We start from the raw sequence: 22113 nt of genomic DNA on the forward strand, positions 1-22113 counted from the left end.
CTCCCTGAATGAGACTATTTGACACACTTGTGAAGAACATACAATGCTAATACCTTTTAGTCCTTCCTGGGTTTTGGTGCAATGCATGCCTCATTTAAAAAATTAATTGTCATGGATGCTACAAATCAGCCCAGCTTATATGGCCTCCCTTCCAATGAAAAGTCAAATTGAATTCTGTAGGCACTATCCTTAGTGCTCTCAGTGACTTCTTCACTTGTGGAGCTCATATGCCTTCTAAATCCTCTGGATCACTTGTGATATCCATTACTTCTCAAGGGCTGTGATGCAAGGAATAACCTCTTTTGGAACCTTGCTATGAGCCAGTAAAATTAAATTAGATTTCTATTAATTGTGCTATACTGAAAAAACAGTCACCTACACACCTTGAGCCTGTGATTCTACAAACTTTGTTATCTAGTAGGACTTTGGCCATGGAGATAGAACAGTAAAACATGAGAATGGCTACTGAGACCTCCTTAATAGATGATGGACCCAAACTTGGCATACTCCATTTGGCAAAGGGAATGGCTTCCAATGTCTGCTGTCTATGTCCGGATGCCAGGGTACAGCAGGAGGTCACTATTCTAACAATAATAAAGAAAAAACATTTTAAGTTCAGCTGGACACCATTCTGCTGACTGTTGATTTCATTACTATTAATCTGGATGCCCTCACTGGTGAAAATCCAGAGACCCAAAGTAGTCACAGCCGTTATCTGCTAACAAAAGCTTAAACCAAGAGTTATAAATTAATATCTATTATAACACAATTCCTCAGAACCCATCTAGTCCAAACCTTGAGAGTTGGAAGCTGTTATACTTGGCCCACCCATAAATAGGACGTTAATTGTGCAAGATGGGCTCTATATCCATGTACTGCAAGGAGGATGTCACAGATATTGATGCTCCAAACTTATCCCGCTCCCTGCTAATGTGCCTGGGAAAGCAGTGGAAGATGGCCCAAGTACTTGGACTCCTGCCACCCCCATGGGTGACTCAAAAGAAGCTCCTGGTTTCAACCTGGCCCTATACTGGCCATTGGAGACACCAGGGGCGTGAAACAGATGATGGAAGATCTCTCTATGTCTCTCTTTCTCTCTCTCTCTCCCTGTAACTGTGACTTTCAAATAAAGAAGTAAATAACTTTTAAAATGATTTTAGAAAGGGCAGAGAAACACACAGAAAGTGGGTGAAGAGAGAGAGGAAAAGAGGTCTTGTACATGTTGGTTCACTCTCTAAATGTCTGCAACAGCTATGGCTGGACCAGGCTCTCAGGTCCCCTAATAAGTAGTAGATATTGCACTTAGGTGAAAGGAACTGAAGAATTTGAGCCACTACCCCATGCTTCCCAGAGATATTAAGCAGGAAACTAGTTTGGAAGTGCAACACTGAAAACTTAGATTAGCACTGCAATATAGAATGTGGGCATCACATGCAATGACCAACAAATTAGAAAACCTGGAAGAAATAAAGATACATGCTAGGTAAAAAAATTGAGCCATGAAGACATATAGAACACCTAAACAAACCAAAAACCAAAACAGATATTGAATCAGTAACAAAACAATCCAAAGAAAAGCCCAAGACCAGAAAGCTTCACTGCTAAATTCTACCAGACTTTTAAAAATAGAACTAATTGGCAGGTGCCGTGGCTCAATAGGCTAATCCTCCACCTTGTGGCACTGGCACACCAGGTTCTAGTCCCAGTTGGGGCACCGGATTCTGTCCCATTTGCCCCTCTTTCAGGCCAGCTCTCTTCTATGGCCCAGGAGTGCAGTGGAGGATGGGCCAAGTCCTTGGGCCCTGCACCCCATGGGAGACCAGGAGAGGCACCTGGATCCTGGCTTCAGGTCAGAAAAATGCACTGGCCACAGCGTGCCAGCCGCGGCAGCCATTGGAGGGTGAACCAATGTCAAAGGAAGACCTTTCTCTCTGTGTCTCTCACTGTCCACTCTACCTGTCAAAAAAAAAAAAAAAATAGAACTAATTCCAATTCTTCTTAAGCTATTCAAAGCAATTGAAAGAGAAGAGTATTCCCAAATTCCATCTATTTGACCAGTGTCACCTTATTTTCTAAACCAGAAAATGGTACAATAGAGAAAGAGAATTAAAGAACAATATCTCTGATAACCACAGATCCCAAAATTCTCAACAAAATACTAGCTAATAAAATCCAACAACAGATTATAAAGATAATTTACCTGGACCAAGTGGAATGTACCTATGGTATGCAGGGATAGTTCAGCATATGCAAATCAATAAATGTGATATGTGACACTAGCAAACTAAATAATAAAAACCACATGATGATCAATAGATGAAGAGAAAGTATTTGATAAAAAACAACCTTTCACTATAAAAACCTTAAGCAAGTTGGGAATAGAAGGAACATTCCTTATCACAATCAAGGCAATATATGACAAATCTTCAACCAACATCATATTGAATGGGAAATCGTGGAAGCATTTCCACTAAGATCTGAAACCAAAGTTGCTCTCCATCACTACTTCTGTTCAATACACTAATGCAAGAAAAAGAAATCAAAGGAAAACAAATTAGAAAGGAGAAAGCCTAATAACCTGTTTGCAGATGACATGATCCTAAATATTGGGAAACCAAAGGACTCCACCAAGAGATTATTAAAACTCACAAGAAAGTTTGGCAAAGTTGTAAAATATGAAATCAACACACAAAAATCAATAACCATTATATACACAAAAATGCCATGGCTGAAAAATAACTTATGAGATCAGTGCCATTCTCGATAACCATAAAATTTTTTATTACCTTGGAATAAATTTAGTCAAGGGTGTGAAAGATCTCTATAAGAAAAATTACAAAACATTAAAGAAAAAAAAAGAAAACACAAAAGGGGAAAAATCTTCGATGTTCATAAATTGGAAGAACTAATATCATCAAAATTCCCATTCTACCAATAGAAATAATTTTTAATTTTACTTTTATAATCATTTATTTATTTGAGAAGAAGTTAGAGAGATGGAGAGACAAAAAGCGATGCCTTCTAACTGTTGGTTAATTCTCCAAATAGCTGTAATGGCTGGTGCTGGGCTGATCTGAACCCAGGAGCTAGGAGCTTCCTCCTCATCTCCTATGTGAATACAGGAGCCCAAGCACTTGGGCCATCTTCCACTGCCTCCCTAGGCGATGAGCAGAGAGCTGGATCAGAGGACCAGCTGGGACCCAAACTGGCATCCATATGAGATGCCAATGCTGCAGACAGAGGCTCAAACTACTATTCCAGAGTGCCAGCCCCTCAAAAGCAATTTACAGATTCAACATGATCTCAATCAAAATACCAACAATGTTCAGAAGGAAGACCTTTCTCTCTGTCTCTCTCTCACTGTCTGTAACTCTACCTGTCAAAATAAAAAAATAAAAAAAATTTAAAAATAAAAGAACATACAGCATTACCTGATGGTTCAGGAGCATGACAAGTAGGACCCTGTGGTGGCCTATTACTGAATAGTTGCTCAAGAATTGATCTGAGGGGTGTTTGTTGTCAGCCATTGTTTGATCATTATGTATTTCACCAAGGGGGTCATTTATATGCCATGCAAATTAGAATGAAGATTGATAATAAAACTCCTGAGTGTCATAAATTTTTATCAAATTAACAGGTCAGTTAAGAGCTCTTAATAAATAGTTGGGGGGTTGGCACTGTGGTGAAGCAGGTTAAAGCCCTGGCCTACAGTGCTGACACACCATATGTGCTCCAGTTCAAGTCCCAGCTGCTCCACTTCTGACTCAGCTCTCTGCTCTGGCCTGGGAAAAAAGTAAAAAGATGGCCCAAGTCCTTAGGTCCCTGCACACATGTGGGAAACCTGGAAGAATTTCATGGCTCCTGGCTTCAGATCAGCACAGCTCTGGCCATTGCGGCCATTTAGGGAGTGAAACAGCGGATGGCAGAGGCCGACTCTCTTTCTGTTAGACCGAACTTGGATGGGACTCAATTATCCCAAAGACAGACTTCAATGATGCAAAAGCAAAGAGGTTTATTGTTCTAGCTTGATCTAGGGTCCACTCCTCCAATCATCACAGTGGTCATCTGATGAGGACCCATCCCGTATACTTTGTAGGGTTTATATAGAGTTTTCAGAGACATTCTACATATTATAGCACCATTCAGCAACTCATCTCATTCTGCGAGAATTTAAAGAACGTCTCTTAAAATTGATTAGTAAATCCAGTGGTGGGAATAGACCTAGTAAAGGTGGTTAGATGGCTTTGGGATTGATGCTTTTTAAAATGATTGGCTAAAGTGTAGGGTCCAAACCACTAGGGTGTATGTTCCAAACTACAGGGTTTTGGGATGTTATCAATCACCTTAATGGCCTAAAAAGACACCTGGAAAAGATTCAGATTCCTTTTGAAGCATTTATCGGTAGCTTCAACCAGTTTTTATTGTCCATTTAATGGCTCCAATAATTTATGGGTACATAGGGCTGATGTTGGCAAAATCCTAAAAACACCCTTTGAACCCTGCTTCAGCAAATGAAAATACAGAAAATATATATTGGAAATAAGTTTTATTAATTTACATACATGAAGAGAATTTTTTAAAAGGCATACTATTTGGACAGATCATATTACTTTGCTGTAAAATTCTAAATCTAATGAAAGATTCCAGAATTGTCTAGATTAGAGATTACCTTTTTGTTTTCCTTAAGGCTTATAAAACAAAAACAAATGTCCTAAAGTGCTAGATTAACCTGAAAAACTTATGTTCAATACACAATTTTTATTCATTAGAGTTTAACATTGACAGAAGGGAAAGTCATTCAGTAAAGAGGTAGAAATGCTTTCAGACTTAATATTAATAATGTGGGTTTCCCACATGCTTTTTCTTATACATTGAAGCTTAAGGTGAATTGGTATTTGCTGCATCAGCAGTCTGACTGCATGTCTTAGAGAATGAAAAATAGCCTAGCCTAGCCTGAAGAGTTGGTGCTTTTAAGTTAAGATTCTTCTCAGCTGCTGAGGAGTTCATTCCATTGAGTGCATAACTATGAATGATTCAGAAGATTTATAAGACTTAAGATACTCAATTATTAAGTTAATCAATTTTATGGGAAATTATGGACTTAAGGTATCACCTGAGTTTGCTGTATTAAAAAAATAAATACAAAGATTCTTTTTAAATAAAACTTAAAAAAAGTATAGGCTTGTATTGAACAAGATGTATCTAAACTTCATAAAATGCTGTTATTTTAATACAAAACATACATAAGCATATGTTTTAAACATAAATAATTGATTATAAAAGCTTGTGTTTCTACTCAAATACACTTGTGAAAAGAAATTACAATTTACTCACAAAATAATCTAGAATTTCCTAACAGTATCTAACTTAAATAATGAAGTAAAACATACTAAAACATCTTTTGTTTGTGTGAATTTAATTACAGTACCTTAAGTTAGCATTCTCCATCCCAAAGGTTATTAAAAGTTTTGAAAGGGAGATAAACTCCATGAGGTTGGTAGATTTTCTGTTCTAAATTCTTCATGTACTTGGGGCTGGTGATGTGGTGCAGAGGTTAATCCTCTGCTTGTGGTGCCGGCATCCTGTATGGGTGCTGGTTCTAGTCCCGGCTGCCCCTCTTCCAGTCCAGTTCTCTGCTATGGCCTGGGAAAGCAGTGGATGCTTGGGCCCCTGCACCCGCATAGGAGACCAGGAAGAAGCAGCTGGCTCCTGGCTTTAGATCCATGTAGATCTGGCCATTGCAGCCATCTGGGGAGTGAATCAATGGAAGGAAGACCTTTCTCTCTGTCTCTCCCTCTCTCTGTCTGTAATTCTACCTCTCAAATAAATAAATAAAATCTTAAAAAATATATTCTTTATATATTCATATCACTTACAACCTCTTATTTTAGAAAAATGAGGGTTAGCCGGCGCTGTGGCTCACTACGCTAATCCTCCGCCTAGCGGCGCCGGCACACTGGGTTCTAGCCCCGGTCGGGGCGCCGGATTCTGTCCCGGTTGCCCCTCTTCCAGGCCAGCTCTCTGCTGTGGCCAGGGAGTGCAGTGGAGGATGGCCCAGGTGCTTGGGCCCTGCACTCCATGGGAGACCAGGAAAAGCACCTGGCTCCTGGCTCCTGCCATCAGATCAGTGCGGTGCGCTGGCAGCAGCACGCTGGCCGTGGTGGCCATTGGAGGGTGAACCAATGGCAAAAGGAAGACCTTTCTCTCTGTCTCTCTCTCACTGTCCACTCTGCCTGTCAAAAAAAAAAAAAAAATTTAATTAATTAATTAAAAAAAAAAAAAGAAAAATGAGGGTTAATGGTTTATGACTTCTGCTAGTCTGTGATTGTTACAAAGTAAAACTTCTAGTTAAGGTATGAATTTGTAAATTCCTTATCAGCAATCAAATTATTATAACAAAAATTGTCATACTGAGTTAATAGTCTTCAAATAAATACAAATTAGGAGAATATTTAGCAACTTAAAAACACCTGGCTATCAAAATTATTCAGATGCAGACAAGATAAGACTCCTTGTCGGGTAACCACATGCTGAATATCTGGTTTTTTTATTTCCATGTCACTGTCACAGGCTGAACAGCAACAGAACACAGTATGAGAATGATGAGCACACCTCTAATTCTAGAGACAAATGTGCCCTGTCAGGACTTCATTGGCCTAACTCATCAAAAGACTCAGGAATAAATGTTTCTGTTTTCAAGAGAATTGTGGGGCCAGTGCGATGGCACAGTAGGTTAATCTTCCACCTGTGGCACTGGCATCCCATATAGGCACTGGTTCTGGTCCCAGCTACTCCTCTTTCACTACAGCTCTCTGCTATGGCCTGGGAAAGCAGTAAAATGTGGCCCAAGTGCTTGGGCCCCTGCACCCATGGGCAACTAGGAAGAAGCACCTGGCTCCTGGCATTGGATCAAGCAACTCTGGCTGTTGTGGCAATTTGGGGAGTGAACCAATGGATGGAAGACCTTTCTCTCTGTCTCTACCTCTCACTGTCTGTAACTCTGCCTCTCAAAGAAATAAATACAATCCTTCAAAAAGTCTGTTAAAGTGAATTACAACCACCATTGTAGGTTTCCTTTCACAACTTCAAGTGGACATAGCTCATAAAATAAAATAAATCATAGGCTGATGCCATGGCTCACTTGGCTAATCCTTCACTTGTGTCACCAGCACCCTGGGTTCTAGTCCCAGTTGGGGTGCCGGGTACTAGTCCCGTTTGCTCCTCTTCCTGGGCCCAGGAGGGCAGTGGAGTGTGGCCCAAGTGCTTGGTTCTCTGCACCTGCACAGGATAACTGGAGGAAGTACTTGACTCTGGGCTTCGGATAGGCAGAGCACTGTCTGTAGTGGCCATTAGGGGAGTGAACCAACGGAAGGAAGACCTTTCTCTCTGTCTCTCTCTCACTGTCTGTAACTCTGTCAAATATAAATAAATAAACAAACAAACAAATAAATAAATAAATCATAGTTTCATATACACTAAAGCTTAGACAATTGGTACCAATGAATAGCTTCTTTCATAGTCTCACTTTATAAATAATTAATAAACCAATTATTTTCTTCCTACTCTGCAAAGTCAGTCAATGTAGTTGATTTCGAATTTAGTTTCCAAATCACCCAGAAATGCACAATGTTAATGCTTTTGCAGCTTTATAAGAGCATAAAATAATAGCAATTTTTAATTCTTGTACTTTTTAACATTAGAGAGTTCTAAGACATTAAATGGCATTTTTTTCTAACCCATGTAAGACTAACAATGTGCAGAAAAAATTGAGGATTTTTGTTATGCAGATAAATAATTGTGCTTTGCCTAGAATCATGCTTCAACTGTGGTTATTTTTCCTCTCCACTGAAGCCAGGAAGAAGAAATTCCTGTGAAACTAATGAAATGCCCCTGATGTTCTTAAATGATTACTTTTTGGACAGGAACTTCCAAGAAACAACATCACAGTCATAGTGAGCTTTTTCTGTGGTTGGAATCTTCTCTTTGCTTCCAGGAGACTAAGGAAAGCCACCTGGAGATCTCAGGGGAAGGCCATGTGGGAATGAAGAGGCATGCATCTCCTCTGGAAGCAGTTGTGTCTGTGAAATTTTTTGCTCATGGCAAATTTGACAGGTCTCTATCCATTGATAAAGATGAGACTCATCATAAAAATTAGTAGTAATACAGAAAAAAAATCATTGAAATCACATTTTTTTCTGCCACAGGCAAGTGGAACAGCATCTCTCACAGTAAAACAGATTGTAAAGAGTCTATCCAATATGTCTGGCTCTCCTCACATTCTAAGGAAAGACCTCAGAGAACTTCCAGCTGCCTCTTCCAGAAAGGTAAGTCAATAAATAAATTATTAATAAAAAGAAAAAGGAGGTAACTTTTTTTTTCCATATTTCTGGATAGGATTCCTGTCTTTGAATCACTATCTCATGTTTTTTATTCATTTTTCCTTCTTTGGAATTGGAGTAGGAGTAGGCAAAAACATGCATGAAAGAAGGGGGAAAAATCTTAAAGTACTAGATTGTAAAGTAGGAGCAAATGGACAGGAAGGCTGGAGGTGAAGGGGTAAAGACTAGGTTAGGGAAAAAAAGCCAGCTTATTAAATCCTTAAAAAGAGAAAGGAAGAAAGGAGGGGGAAATAGAAAAGTATGGTAATGTTCTTCTGGAATTACAATCTTATACAATCTGTTCTCTTTGTATTAATAAAAATAAAAATGTTTAACAATTGAAAGTTCATTCCTTTATTGCATCACTACTGCCTCATTCCAACACTCTATGAAAGCAGAATCCAAAGGCAGGCATGGGTTGCAGGGTGGAAGTGACAGTGATAGCCCTATTTCTCTAATGTCAACCTCTGCACCCCAACTTCTGATCCAACAAAATTCTATACAGTACCCAGAATCAGCTTCATAAAATAAACCACTTAGGGCAAAAGCTCAGAAAAAATCAATGTCCCCATTATTCTTTGCCTATGAAGTACTCATAAAAATTAGCATGCTGCTAAAGAAAATGAGATTGTGGCCCAGCTATGTATAAAGAACATAGGGATGCAAAGTCAAGAGGCAGTTTGGTGTTTTATGAGCACCCAAAGTGAACTGCAGATGATGGAAGGGGATGCATTACAGAATGGGAGCTGAGTAGGCAGCCCAGCCAGTAGTGACCACCAAGCCTTTAACCTGAGATTTGTGAGTATTTGTGAAGTGTACAAATGAGTTCTAGCTATAACAACAGTAATTACTTTTTCCTTAGGACACAAGGCAAAACACACTTTTTCCAATGTTTATCTGTTTTTCATTTTATTTGAAAGGTAGAGGGAGATGGAGAGGGAGAGAGATTTCTTCCATTTTCTGGTACACACCCAAATGCTCACAACAGCAGGCAATGTTCAGCCTGAAGCCAGGATCCCAAAACTCCAGGCAGGCCTGGATGAGATCAGTTGATTCTGAGGACACACAGTCTTCAATGACACCTGTCTTTATAAAGACACATCTCAATACAAAATAAAACTCCCTACTCAGGACTTTTGAGATCCAAGAGAAAACTCAAATATTTTGCAGATGAGTGCAAAACAGAAATCTGGAGACTTCTGTGAGCCAACAAGTTCCCTGTCTATCTGAGAATCAGCCTGGTCACCAAGGAGATCAAGGGAAGAGAACCAAGCAAAGCCACTTGGGACCTGTTCCCAGAGTCTTATCTCTTGAGTGAGCATAAAGGCAGCCCAGTCATTGGGCATTGGCAGTTTTGGACCACCTTAATCCTGAAGTGAGTACACAAACTAGTCAACTCCAATTTGGGCTGAGTTATCAGACTGGCAGTCTGGACAAAGATTGTCACCCATTAAGGAATCTGGACACAGGAATGGCCAAAAAAGAACCATCAGGAGATGCGCACAATAGGAGTCAGAGTACTAAGTGCATAATAAATGCACAGATCCTAGACCAAGGCAACAGGCAATGCCAACCTTCTCTTTTGTTGCAAAATTTGCTTATTTTATCTTAAAGGCCTTGAGAAACAGATCTGTCGACATCTCATGTGTAAGACAAACATGCATCATTCATAATTGGCCTATAAATATTAGCATTCTTGCCCTGATCAATAAGCCTCAGGAACTAGCTCAGGGAGGGGCAAGGAAAGGGAATCACTTCTGTCTCATTTCTAGGGAAGTACACATCCTCCATGAACTGCTTCTTACAAAATATTTCTCTAATTATCCAGGAGAAATACATCAACTCTGAAAAGGCTACTTTTTTTTTTCCATAGAGCGCAACACCTGTCTTGGGAATCACCTGTGATGCCAGGTAGATGGATAAGAAAGCCAATTGGAATCATCTACTAGAAGACAAGATACTTTACCCAAATCACTATATTTCACTCTACAGAAAAATGCAAACTGAATCACAAAGAACTCCAGTTGATCAATCCCCTGGTTTAAGCAAAGGGCTTATTTGCATTACTCCAGATATGCAGGCCTCTCTTTCTATTGTACTCTCATGTGGACTATCTGCATAGGGATACAGAGTGAGGGGGAGGCTGCAGCAGTAAAAATGGTCAATGTTTCAATTATGAAACTGATTTTTAATTGTCTCAAATTCAGTCAAAAATTCTGCTCTAAGCAAGACACACATAAAGCCAAGCTCATCCCTTTCTCAACAAAAATTTAATGCTATTGCATATTTAGGAGTGTACTATTGCATTTAATTCCAGTATTTCTCTACATCTTATTTTTTAAGATTTTATTTATTTGAGAGCTCAAATTATAGACAGTGAGAGGAAGAGACAGAGATAAAAGTCTTCCATCTGCTGGTTCATTCCCCAAATGACTATAACAGAGGGAGCTGCACTGATCTGAAACCAGGAGCCAGGAGCTTCTCTGTTCCCCCTTGGGTACAGGGACCTAAGCACTTGAGCCATCTTCTACTACTTTCCCATGTCATAGCAGAGAGCTGGATCAGAAAAGGAGAATCTGGGACTAGAATGGTGCCCATATAGAATGCCAGTGCCACAGGCAGAGGATTAAACTACAAAGCCACAGTACCAGCCCCTCTACATCTTATAAGCACATCTTATCTGTAAGAAGAAAACTGAAAAGTGAGTCCAGTATATCACAAATCATGTTAGAAATTATCTCTAATTAACAAGAAAAAAAAAAGGAAAACCCTATAATGGAAACCTGCACAAATGACCTGTGTCCTATTACTTTATCCTTTGGAAGACTTTTCAAGATTTCTTCTGGCCTTCCCATCTTCCCTTGTTCCTCATACCCTTTCAATATCACTGCCTCTCTGTCCCTGCAGCTCTCTCCCTTTGGAAGCAGTCTTGTGGACTGTCAATCACTATTTCAAAATGTATTGTAGGAAGGGCCTGAATGGCCTTCTACTGTCCCTTAAATATTTCCATAAAACAGATGATAGAGGGGCTGGTACTGTGTCCCAGCAGGGAAAGCTGCTGCCTGCACTACTGGCATCCCATGTGGGTGCTGCTTTGAGTTTCAGCTGCTCCATTTCTGATCCAGCTCTCTTCTAAGGTCTGGGGAAGCAGTAGAAGATGACCCAAGACCTTGGGCCCCTGTACCCATGTGGGATAACTGGAAGAGTCTCCCGGCTCTTGGCTTCAGTTCAGGGTAGCTCCAGCCATTGCAGCCATCTGGGAGTAAACCAGAAGATGGAAGGCCTTTCTCCCTCTCTCTTTCTGCCTCTGCTTCTCTCTAATTCTCTTTCAAATAAAAATAATAATAATAATAATAATAAACAGACAGTAGAGCATAGTGGGAAAGCCATTGCCTGTGATGCTGGTATTCCATATTGTGCATGAGTTCATGTCCCAGCTGTGCCTAGGAAAGCTACCAAGTTTGGTGCCTATGCTCCTACTCCCACATGGGAAATGTGGAAGAAGATACTGGCTCCTGACTTTAATCCAGTTTCAACCCCAGGTTCTGTGGCCATTAGGGGTGTGAAACAGTGGATAAATAATTTACATCTCTCCTTCTCTCTTTGTAACTCTGCCTTTCAAATAAATAAATACTTTTAATTTTTTAAAAAATTTAACAAATGGCCCTAAATATTCTGACTCATCTTGACATGTAACAAGAGCCAAGAAAGTTGCTGCTGACTTTATGTAGTGCCTCCTCAATCCATTCTATAAGAAAAAAAAATATGTATTTCTTTTGCTATCCAGCCACTCAAATCCAAAAGAAATAATACTACCCAGTACAGCTCTCTTTAAGGCTGCTCCTGCACTGAAGAAAAGTAAAGGAGCAAGGGGCCCAAGCCCTGTGTGGCAGGCTGGCAGTCTCCTCCTCACTCTGCATCTGAATTTCTGGTTAGAGATGGAGACAAAGGCAACTCCAGATACTGCAGTGGTACACAAACAGCCTCAATCACAGACACGCCTTGTGTGTGTGCAACAGAAGGAGAGCACAGAGCACTATGTAAGGAAGGAATACAATGAACAAAAAGGAAAGGATGTGAATGGACATAGCAAAGAATTTCCCCACTCTGCTGATCATGATCTCAAGGATGTCCAGGCCAGAATTCCATTTCACTTTGGAAAACCCACTCCTTGAAGTTTTCTCCACCTAGGTGTATTCTTCTTTGAGGAATCTATCCTCCTGTGAGAGAGGGCACCACCACAAATTGAAAACCAGTCAAAAAGCAGAGTGATGGCTTTAATTCTCAGAGGTGAATGGATAACCATATCTATGAATTCTGCCTTGAAGAATAAGCTTCCTTCTGCTCTAGGAATCTCATGTAGGTTTGGGCTAAAATGAGAAACACAGAGACCAGCTGGGTCTGTTAGGTGAGAAGGAAGGAAGCTTGATTTCCAGTTGTTACTTGTAGCATGTTAGTTTTGAGAGGGTCTACTTCTACTTGAAGAAATGGAAAGGTAGAATCAGTGCCAACCTAACACATGGCAGCTTTAGCCACTGATGACATCACAGCTTGCTACCAAAAAGTGGCAGCCAAAATAAACTCAACAAATGAGAACCAAAATAAAACAGAAGAGTCTAACATAATACCAACAGTTGTTCAGCAGATATTACCCAGATCTTAACACACAAGTCACCAGGATAAAGGTGGGACTGGCTTTGTGGCACAGTGGATTAAGCCACCACCAAATAAAATGCTGGGATCCAATATGTGTGTCCACCCTTTAAAAAAGATTTATTTATTTGAAAGTCAGAGTTTTGGGGGCCAGTGCTGTGGCACAGCTGGTTGAGACACTGGCCTGCATCCCATATGGTCACCAGTTTGGGTCTTGGCTGTCCCACTTCCAATCCAGCTGCCTGTTAATGTGCTTGGGAAAGTGGCACAGTATGGCCCAAGTCTGTGGTCCCCTATATCCAAGTGGGAGATCCAGAAGAAGCTCCTGGCTCCTGGCTTCAGATCAGCTCAGATTTGGCCACTGTGGCCATTTGGGGAGTGAAACAACAGACTGAAGACCTCTCTATCTGTCTCTATCTCTATCAGTAACTCTGTCAAATAAATAAAATAAATCTTAAAAAAAAGTCAGAGTTATGGAGAGGAGGGAGAGTCAGATGGGATGGCATTGTGGACTAGCAGGTAAAGGTGCTGCCTGCAGTGCTGGCATCTGGTATAGGCACCAGTTCATGTCCTGGCTGCTCCACTTCTGATCCAGTTCTCTGCTAGTGGCCCTGGAAAAGTAGAAGATGGTCCAATACCTGGGTCCTTGACACCCAAGTGGGAGACCCGGATGAAGCTCTTGGTGCCTGGCTTGGGCCTGGCCCAGCTCTGGCCATTGCAGCCAGCTAGGAAGTAGACCAGCAGATGGAAAATCTCTTTCTCATTCTCTCCCTTTCTCTATCTCTGCCTTGCAATTAAATAAATAAATGCTAAAAAAGAGAGAGATCTTCCATCTGAGATGGCTGCCATGGCCAGGGCTGAAGCACACAGAAACCAGGAGCCAGGCACTTCATCTGGGTCTCCCACATGGGTTACAATGGCCCCAACACTTGAGTCATCCACTGCTGCTTTTCTCAAACCATCAGCAGGGAGCTAGGTTAAAAGTGGAGCAACTGGAACATGAAAGGCTGCTCATCTGGGAAGCTGGCATTGCAGATGGTGGCTTTCCCCATTGTGCCACAATGCCAGCCCCATGAGTGCCAGTTTGAGTCACAGCTGTTCCACTTCTGATCCAGCTCCCTGCTAATGCAACTAGGGAAGCAGAAACAGATGGCACAAGTACTTGGGTCCTTGCACCAACGTGGGACACTGGGTTGGACTTCCAGGCTGGGCCAGCATTATTCATTGCAGTCTCTTGAGTGAAGCAGCAGATGCAAGATCCCCATCCTTCTGTCTCTGCCTCTTTCTCTGTAACTCTGCCTTTAAAATAAAATTTTTAAATCTTTATAAAATAAAGAGAGAGGGTGAGAGAGTAGCCACAGTAAAGTAACAGAGCAAAGCTACAGTTGTGCTGTCTCTCAGCAGCCTTCTGCCTTAAGTGGGAAGTCTCTGGCTTACAGACACTGACATAAAAGACACATTCACAAAACATTTCAAAGCAAGAGATGAGAGGTTTACAAAGTATATTGATTTCATGATGACTTCAATTCATTAGGTACACTGGGTTTAGATATATGCCTTTTGTGCAGCCATGTTAACCCAGGGTCTAATTCAAAGAGACGCACTGAGGAAGATGTGCTGCCAGGAGAGAGAGCTGCAATGTCCCATTGCTCTTGTAGCATCATAAAGAGAAGGAAAAGAAATGGTGCCACGGCTCAATAGGCTAATCCTCCTCCTTGTGGCACCGGCACACCGGGTTCTAGTCCTGATCGGGGTGCCGGATTCTGTCCCAGTTGCCCCTCTTCCAGGCCAGCCCTCTGCTATGGCCTGGGAGTGCAGTGGAGGATGGGCCAAGTCCTTGGGCCCTGCACCCCATGGGAGACCAGGAGAAGCACCTGGCTCCTGCCTTTGGATCACCATGGTGCACTGGCTGTGGTGGCCATTGGAGGGTGAACCAACGGCAAAGGAAGACCTTTCTCTCTGTCTCTCTCTCTCACTGTCCACTCTGCCTGTAAAAAAAAAAAAAAAAAAAAAAAAGCGAGAGAGAGAGAGAAGGAAAAAGGCTACTCATGTCCATGGTTATAAGGAGGAGAGAAGCACAAATATTTCAGAAAGGGGGAGCAAATTTCAAATATAGTTATTTTAAGAAAATAAAAGGAAGTAAATTTCAGAATATAATGTGGGGTAGAAAAACACCATCAGCTCATCAATTCTCACAGGGATCCAGGAAAACTACCCTGCCTACCCACAGATCAAATGTTTCAAAACACATTTTCTGATTAAATTCAGAAGATTACAGGACTCAGCACTCTGGGTGTTCAAATGCCAAATTAAGTTTTAGTTTCCACTACGGGCAGATGTAGCCCAATCACTCAGAACATGAGAAAAACTTTTCCATAAGAAGGAACATGAAATATTCAGTCACACAGAATAACTGTGCTTAGTGCTCAAAGTGAACCCCAAGATAAGCACCCAGAAAACCTGTTAGGTCTTGGGGCCAGCTCCATGGTGTAACATGTAAAAATTTATTTATTTATTTAAAAGGCAGAGTTACAGAGAGGCAGAGGCACAGAGAGAGGTCTTTCATGCACTGATTCACTCCCCAAATGGCTGCAATGGCCAGAGCTGGATCTATCTGAAGCCAGGAGCCAGAAGCTTCTGTCAGGTCTCCCATGCAGTGCAGAACCCAAGAACTTGGGCCATCTTCCACTGCTTTCCCAGGCCACGGCAGGAAGCTGCATCTCAAACAAGCACCCATATGGGATGCCAGCACAGTAGGTGGCAGCCTCACCTGCCATGCCACAGTGCCAGCCCTCAAAATAAACCTATTTTTAAAAGCATTTTAACTGAGGGATGGGAGAGAGTTTATTTATCCAAAGCAAGGATAACATAACATAACATAACTACTACACAGAAGAAACTCCTGGCTCCTGGCTTTGGATCGGCACAGCTCCGACCACTGTAGCCAACTGGGGAGTGAACCAGCGAACAGCCTCTCCTCTCTGTAACTCTGACTTTCAAGTAAAATAAATAAATCTTTACAAAAAATAAGATAACTACTAGTACTCATTAACTTCAAAAATATAGAAATTTAATGAAACTCAAAATATAACCAAAATCATCATCTACTACAAATTATAATCTTTGAGAGTCATATTAGAAAAATTTAACCCCTCCCCCTCTTTGAAAAATGCACATGGGACTGGTGTAGTAGGTTAAGCAGACCCTGGCAGTGCCAGCACCCCACATGGGCACTGGTTCAAGACCTGGCTGCTTCATTTCCAATATAGCTCCCTACTAACTCACCTGGGAAAGCAAAGGATGATGGCCCAAGTGTTTGGGCCCCTGAAATCAAGTGTGAGAACCAGAAGCTCCTAGCTTCTCATTTTAGCCTGGCCCAAGCCAAGTCATTGTGGCCATTTGAGGAGTGAACCAATGGATGGAAGACCTCTCTGTGTCTCTCCATCTCTCTGTAAATCTGCCTTTCAAGTAAATAAAATGAATTTTAAAAACCCTATACAATGTAGTATTTTGGTGATTCCCTCATACAAGGAAAGCTCAGATAAACTGTAGAGGAATCTTGCTGGCTTGATGCAATTCAGAAGGAGGATTGCTTCTGTCACCCTGTGCTGGACATCAATGAGAGTCATTAATGGGAAGATGAATGGACACATCAGACTGCTTCCTCACATGGCACCTTTTCTTAAAGACATCACTGCTGCATTACCAGATTATGTCTCTCATATGAAACATATCTCTCCTAAAAATTTTAAAGAACTTGCCAGAAACTTATTGCAGAGCAGGGAATGATGTGCCAAGGACAGTGAGTTAGCCTGAGTAGTCCAGGAATCCTGTTCTTGGCTGTTTTCAAGTTCATATTAATGTACACACAACATAGTTGCTAAGAAAGTGTCTTACAGTTGTTTCCTGGGTGTGAAGCAGCTCTTTTCAGCAGAAACACATCACTGCTTGTCCACTCGCAAACACTGTGATAGGGAGTACATGCGAGAAAAGGTAAAAAACACACTGGGTTTGAGGGGAAGAATGCTGTCACCCTAGCAACCTCTATCCAGGAGTCACTTTCTATTTTTACTTCCTAGGTAACCTTACTATGCTAAATGAGTTTCACAGATTAGTAATCTGGTGACAACAGGACTCTAACAGAATCTATGAATCACTCAGTCAATCAAGTGAAAACTTCATTACACTGAAAGTCTATAGCAATAGTTTTCAGGGCCACATTTCTCTTTTTTTAAAAGATGTTTTATTTATTTATTTGAGAGGTAGAATTACAGATAGTGAGATGGATAGACAGACAGAAAGGTCTTCCTTCTGCTGGTTCACTCCCCAGTTGGTCAAAATGGCCAGAAGAGCTGCACTGTTCTAAAGCCAGGAGCCAGGAGCTTCTTCTGGGTCTCCCACATGGGTTCAGAGGCCCAAGCACTTGGGCCATCTTCTACTGCCTTCCCAGGCCATAGCAGAGAGCTGGATCAGAGGAGCGGCTGGGACTCAAACTGGTGCCCATATGGGACGCTGGCACCACAGGCAGAGGATTAACCTACTGAGCCACAGTGCCAGCCCAAAGCCACATCTTTTACCGTACTGTGTGGGCATCTCTGTGGGGGGAGAGGGGCACATTTTCTCTTTTCTTCCTTACCCATCTTCACATTAACACCTGTACAAAGGCTTCCACAGACCAGTCATTTTGAAAATCTATCACCAATATCCTCCCATGTTGAAAATATCATGGGGTTAAACACAGAACCCAGAATAAGAAAAGTAACTTGAAGCTGGTGTTGTGGCTGAGTGGGTAAAAGCATACGGGTGCTGGTTCAAGACCTGGCTGCTCCACTTCTGATCCAGCTCTCTGCTATGGCTTGGGAAAGCAGTGGAAGATGGCCCAAGTGCTTGGTCCCCTGTACCTGTGTGGGAGACCTGGAAGAAGGTCCTGGCTTCTGGCTTCAGATCCATGCAGTTCTGGCCATTGTGACCATCTGGGGAGTAAACCAGCAGATGGGAGCTCTCTGTGTGTGTGTGTGTGTGTGTGTCTTTGCCTCTCTGTAACTCTGCCTTTCAAATAAATAAATAATTTTTTTTTTTTTTTAAAAAGTAACTGGCCGGTGCCGTTGCTCACTTGGTTAATCCTCTGCCTGCAGTGCCGGCATCCCATATGCACACTGGATTCTGTCCCATTTGCTCCTCTTCCAGTCCAGTTCTCTGCTGTGGCCCAAGTGCTTGGGCCCCTGCACCCATGTGGGAGACCAGGAGGAAGCACCTGGCTCCTGGCTTCAGATCAGCACAGTGCACCAGCCATAGTGGCCATTTGGGGGGTGAACCACCGGAAGGAAGACCTTCCTCTCTAACTCTGCCTGTCAAATTAAAAAAAAAAAAAAAGTAACTGGCCCCCTTAATTAAAACCGTACGGACTGTAAGATAATCAGCTTGGTGGAGCATTGAGTGACTGTAAAGAACTAGACAAGAAAAACTGATACTTTTCTGTATTTATGTTTTTGTAGCTCTCCACCATGAAAATCCAGATTGAAGTAGCTCATTATTAACTCACACAGTAGACTTGCATTAATTTCAGTTCACTTCTCACTTTGCAAAGGGATTAGCAGCAGGTAATAAAAGTTCACATCCCTAATAACATGAGAAGAAAGAAGGGTTGAAGACAGAAATCAAAAAGCAGGAAAATAAATCAGCTACGTTTCCATGGCCTCAAGCTCCAGATTGAAAAAGTCTGTTAATTAAACATGGAGGAGCGATCAATCCACAAAGCTACTGCACAAGCTTCACGTGCTGCTGGGAAAGTCATCCAAACACATAGCGCCCCAGCTGTTAAATGTGTCCGCGGGGTTCAGCATGGGGGCCAGGAGCCAGAGCCCACTCTGATCTGCCATCTCCACCTCTCCACTGCCTCGGGCTCCAGATGAGGGCCACTGAGCCCTGCCCAGCTGGAACTACCAGGGGATATAGCCGGAGGCCCAGCCACAAGGCATTCTCTGACCCACCAAAGTGAGAACTGGGCTTATTTAAATATAGGGAATGGGACTCTTTCCTTCAGCGTGCTCTCAACTGCCCTGCTTGTGCTGTTCCTTGTCCAGTGTACTTTAAGGAGAATTTGAGTGAGGCAGCCCGTGGGACCGGCTGTACATCGGGAGACTGGGAAGCGGCGGTGGGAGACACAACACCTGGGCCCCAGCCTTGACTCTGCCGGAGAAGCTCCCAGGATCACTGAGAAGCAAGTGATCGAGGTCTGGGAGCTGCCACCCACCATCGCACCCTCCCCTCTCCCACACACGCATAGATGCCCCTCCTGTTCTCCATACTTGCCGTGGAAAATCTCGGGAGCACGTCCCCTTTCTTCAGGACACACGGGGAGCAAAGCGGAGAGTGTGGGACAGGAGAAGTCGCTGGAACTTGGGGCCCACGGTGGCAGATGCAGAGGCACAGAAGCCGTGGGCGGCAGGTCTGGGGTGTGTGCTCCCGAACCGCCTGCAATTGCACTTGCAGAGCAAGACTCCCCAGTGAATGTGGGAGAAGGAGCAGCGCGGCCTCTCAGGGACCTCTCTGATCAGTAAATCAACTTCTGTTCCCAACCCGGAACCACAGGGAAAGGCACGCGCATGCGCACGTTCTCCCACATGCACGCGCACAGGCGTTCAGAGCAGGAGACGTTAGAGCGCCAGGTGACTCTGGGAAATGGAGTCCAGGCCAGGACATAAGATAGACTTACTGGCCCTCTCCTAGGACTTCAGTGCAGGGTGGGTGGAGACATGCTGGGAACCAGAGGGCGTTTGCTTTTGTTTACATCCCTCCTTCCCTTCCTTCCCACCCCAGATCTCGAGGATCAGCTGCTGTTCATCCTTTCTTGATCAAAATCTTAAGAACTGACAGCCACTGCTGCTGAGTCCCAAATCCCGGTTCCCTCACACATGCTGTTTCCCTCAGGAAAATCCCCCTGCTGCTTTATTCCTGGACAGCTTTTCTCAAGTAATGAATGACAAGGATTTCAATGTAACTCTCAGCACAGGTGTACACGGCATAGTTTAACATCTAGATTTGAGAATACAATTTTTATTTGTGTCTTATTTGTGGTTCTTTTCAAAGCATTTTACACTACCCTCTAATTCACCAAGTACAAAAAAAAAAAAAAAAGAGAGAGAGAGAGAGAGAGAACTGGATACTAACATTGCCAAGTATCTTCTAGGGGCCAGATTAACAGAGTAAATGCCTTACTTTGTATCAATTATACCTTAGGTTAATTCTGGATTAACAAATTTACAAAGAGAAAGCTGAGGTGGAAAGAGATTAGAATTGAATTTGCCCATGGAAGTATGGTAAAAAAAAAAAAAAAAAAAAAAAAAAAGTCTAGCTTAAAGGCCAACCAATGTGACATATTGGTTTAAGAAGTCTTTCAGGACCAGCGCTGTGGCGTAGTGAGCTAAGCCTCCGCCTTCAGCACCGACATTCTATACGGGGACTAGTTCAATTCCCTGCTGCTCCACTTCCAATACAGCTTTCTGCTGTAGCCTGGGAAAGCAGTAGAAGATGGCCCAAATGCCTGGGACCCTGCATCCACATTAGAGACCCAGAATTTCCTGGCTCCTGGCTTTGGATCAGCTTAACTATGGCTATTGCAGCCATTTGGGGAGTGAACAAGTGGATGGAAGTCTCTCTCTCTCTCTCTCTCTCTCTCTCTCTGTCTCTGCCTCTGCCTCTCTGTAACTCTGCCTTTCAAATAAAAAAAAATCTTCTTTAAAAAAAAGAAATATTTCTTTTATCTTGGGGCTCAGTTTCTAAAACCCCAGATTTCTCATCTCTAAAATAAAAAGTGAGGGAGAGGAAGAGTATCTACAATCCTAATCTTCACTGTAGAGAAACACATAGGATTATAACATCTAAAAAAGAAAGGAGGTTCAAAGTTGCTATTGCTGTATGGTTATTTTTCTCATGCTTAATATCAAGATAGCATATAAATATTATGCATTCTTAGGTATATGTGTGGTGTTTGATTTTTAAGATTTTAAGTAGAAATATAAATGGAAGCAGGATGACATGGAGTTCTGTTTGTGATTACTTCTGTCAATTATAATTCATGGGATTAGAATTGCTGGATTAGGAATGCTTAAATGTATCCATTCATTTCACACTAATGTTTATTATATCAGGCAATATTCTTTGTGTAGACTGCTTTTTCTTGCCAGATTGAAATTCAGGAGGGCAAGAAACATGTTTGCTTTGACATTGAAACTCAGCATCTTGATAGAGTCATTCTTTTAGTTGAATGAATAAATGAGGATATAAAAATTAAACAAATACAATTTCTGACCCCCAATAACTACCTAGTTGAAGAGACAATGAAATAGATATCTATTTGACAACAGACACAATTAGATGAATGTATAATTTGTTGCTCAGAGACAACTTTGATAATAAAAGAGACATATTAATAATGACACAGGGTTGAAATGTATAAACAGAAACCATCCAGGGCCAAGTAGGTTAAATGCTCACCCTAGCTTTGTAAGGCATTCCATTCATTATTTAGTAAGCACTTACTGAGCATTCTTTTGTGCGGTGTGTAGAAAGAACTACCAGCCACATGATTTTCCTAGTTATTGGAGTAAGAGAACCTGAGCAATCAGAAAAATATTTAGATGAACTAAGAGGCTTTACACAAAGGTAAGAAAAACAAAAAGCCGAGAGGTCAATTAAAAAGTATATCAAAGGTAATTTAGTAGGAACTGAACCAAGGTATGGTGGTAGTGGGAATGAAGAAGAGGCAACAGATTACAGGGAGATCCAAAAGGCAGAAACAACATGATTTCAATGGTAGATGAAGGCAGGAGGGAACTCATGTGTAAATCTTCATTTGGATTTTATTATTTAATGGAGAAGGAGTTCCCAGTACATTCATGTTCATCAGTAATAAAAGGCTACCTCCAACTGACATAAACTTCCCCTAAATCCAAGACACAATCTCATGGGCAGCTACTATCTATAAGCCTTATCTTGATCATCAAGTCAAATATTTTTAACTGCTACAATCTACAATGGTCCTCATTATGATGCAGTTACTTAGAAACTAGAAGACATAATC

At 42.0% G+C, this 22113-nt stretch overlaps 1 protein-coding gene across 2 annotated transcripts in view; it reads right to left on the bottom strand.

Annotated features, from left to right (window-relative positions):
- The window catches only part of LOC149127964 (uncharacterized), a 58814-nt gene extending 38675 nt beyond the window's left edge, over window positions 1-20139 (bottom strand). The window contains exon 1 of one of the 2 annotated variants that reach the window (XM_089327383.1): window positions 19340-20139. The gene's annotated coding sequence lies outside the window, so the exon portion shown is untranslated. The remainder of the gene's footprint in view (window positions 1-19339) is intronic. The other variant, XM_089327382.1, reaches the window with a different exon arrangement.
- Window positions 20140-22113: the final 1974 nt, after the last annotated feature.

Source organism: Oryctolagus cuniculus, chromosome 2 (assembly GCF_051225735.1).
Source record: "Oryctolagus cuniculus isolate XC-2025 breed Fujian yellow rabbit chromosome 2, ASM5122573v1, whole genome shotgun sequence".
NCBI lineage: Eukaryota > Metazoa > Chordata > Mammalia > Lagomorpha > Leporidae > Oryctolagus > Oryctolagus cuniculus.